The sequence below is a fragment of the Anopheles ziemanni genome (assembly GCF_943734765.1).
Source record: "Anopheles ziemanni chromosome X unlocalized genomic scaffold, idAnoZiCoDA_A2_x.2 X_unloc_44, whole genome shotgun sequence".
Lineage (NCBI taxonomy): Eukaryota > Metazoa > Arthropoda > Insecta > Diptera > Culicidae > Anopheles > Anopheles ziemanni.
The window spans coordinates 182,501-184,865 of NW_026689812.1; the positions used below are offsets into that span (position 1 = coordinate 182,501).

Sequence of the window (2,365 nt, forward strand, 5' to 3'; positions counted from 1 at the left end):
TCGCCAAGAGCTCCTCATCCGATACCTCCCTCACTGGCTCCTGCGTTGTCTGCCCCCAATCGACCCGATCCGGTGCAGGCCACTCAAAAGTGCCATGATCCGGGAAGAGTTCCGACACGACGTGCTGTAGAATCGCAGGATCTCGCTCCGGGGGGACGCGGCTACCCTTAAGGCGTGACGTTACCACCTTATAGGCAGTGCCAAAGACATTGTCCTCAGCTTCCGCAATCATCTCATCAAAGCTACGGTCCTTGCTTGCCTTGATGGCGCGGGCGAGTTCCTTCTTACAACTCCTGTGCCGTTCTCTGGCCAACTCTCGTTGTGCACCAGTTCCGGCAGTCAAAATCGCGTCCTCAGATGACTTGCACTGCTCCCTGAGAAGGCCGATTTCCTGCGTCCACCAGTACATTTCCGGTCTCACCAAAAACTGCGCTGGCGGTGCCCTCTGCATCACCTCATCGCAGGCTCTAGTAAGTCCAGCGGTGAGAGTCGCCGGTGATACAGCCGCTTCGGCAAACCCGGAAGCCTGGAGCGCGATCTGGAAGGCTTCGGGATGGAATTGGCGCAACTTCCATCTCGGTCCAATCTGCTCGCGTTGTCGCTGCCGGTCGCGATGCTGGTGCTGTTGTTGCGGTTGCCTCTGCTGGTGTGGTGAAGCGCTGCTGACTGGTGTCGCGGATACGCTGAATCTCACGTATCTGTGGTCACTGTTGGTGAAAGTGTCGAGCACCCGCCAGTCGTTACCGGGTTCAATGGCCGGACTGGCGAAGGACACGTCGACCACACTTTCAGTAGCACTGCCGTTGCCGACGAACGTGGGCACACTGCCGCGGTTCAAGATCGCCAGGTCAAGCTGGTCGACGACCTCGGCGAGATCCTCACCACGCGGCTTCGTCCTCGCGCTGCCCCATCGCACGTGCCAGGCATTGAAGTCGCCCGCCAAGACTACGAGGGGGTGTGCTCTGGCCTCGATATCGATCTCGTCGAGCAGCCGCTGGTAGTCCTCGTCCGTCCATCCCGGTGTTGGTGGGGCGTAGCAAGAGATGAAGGTCACCCCCGCCACCTGGACCGACACCAGTCCTACCCTACTTGCCCAGACTCGCTGTATGGGCAAGGCTCCGGTCGTAATAACGGCTGCCTTCGCTGTCGAGTCCACCGCCCAGTTCCCGTTATTGGGTGGAACACGGTAGATCTCCGACGCCAGCACAATGTCGATCCTTTGCTCCCGTGCGGTCTGGAGCATGAGGTCTTGTGCTACCCTGCTGCGCGCCAAGTTGATCTGGAGGATCTTCAACCCAGCGTCACGCCCTCTAACAGTGGTGTTCGTAGCTAGCGGGAACATGACGGCTGGCTACTTCCGCTGCAAACCGGTGAACCTGTCTGATGTTGTCCGGAACACGTAAGGCACTTGGGGCCCGAGCTGCACTCCTTGGCCTTGTGCTGCTTCGATCCGCACCGGAAGGGGATAACTGGCTTGTGGCCGCCAAGCGTTCATAGCGACGTGGCTTTTTGATCCTTCGATGTCGGCTCTTCCTATCATTGCGAAGCAAAATTCACAAAGCGTAGGATTGTTCACCCTTTCAAGGGAACGTGAGCTGGGTTTAGACCGTCGTGAGACAGGTTAGTTTTACCCTACTGGTGTGCAAGTACTATCTCAATGGAATTCCTGTGCAGTACGAGAGGAACCACAGGTACGGACCAATGGCTCAATACTAGTCCGAGCGGACTTTGGTATGACGCTACGTCCGTCGGATTATGCCTGAACGCCTCTAAGGTCGTAACCGAACCAGGCTGGTAGTATATGTATAGGAGTCGTTAGCTAGATGGCTAATAACATCACGAGACCGGATTGAGTCTTCTATAGACTCTTTCCATTTATTGGAAACCCTCAAACTGAGCCTATCGCGAGTGCGCTCGCCGAAGTACCTGAAGTGGGAAAAGGCGTTGTGCTTGCCGATCTTCCAAGAATAGTTTCGACTCCTAAGACCACCCGAAAACGACGGGTTTGCAGGCTGGGCGCTACGCATTGAAGAGAGATGTACATTTCGATCCTTTCAGGCGACCCATGCTTGGTGGTTGTGTGCGGTGTGCTCCCCCCGGGGGGCACATGCGGCATACCGTGTGTGGACTAGTTGGACCCACCCTTGCGGTGGACCGACCGGTCAGTGGTGTTTGCGGGTTAACACATGCGAGCGTTGCGGCCCAGAGGCCTTACCGCCTTTCACTGCGGGTTCGTCAAGAACTTGGAGATGGTCGCAACGCATCGGGTCCTCCCGGGGTACTTGGTGTTTGGATGCTGGCTTGGTGATTAAACACTTGATATTCCATCTTCGGATGAATTTCGGGTGTCACCTGTTGCCTAAGA

The 2,365-nt window shown here is 56.8% G+C and overlaps 1 pseudogene; it reads left to right on the forward strand.

Annotated features, from left to right (window-relative positions):
• The window catches only part of LOC131292288 (large subunit ribosomal RNA), an 8,177-nt pseudogene extending 6,095 nt beyond the window's left edge, over positions 1–2,082 (forward strand).
• Positions 2,083–2,365: the final 283 nt, after the last annotated feature.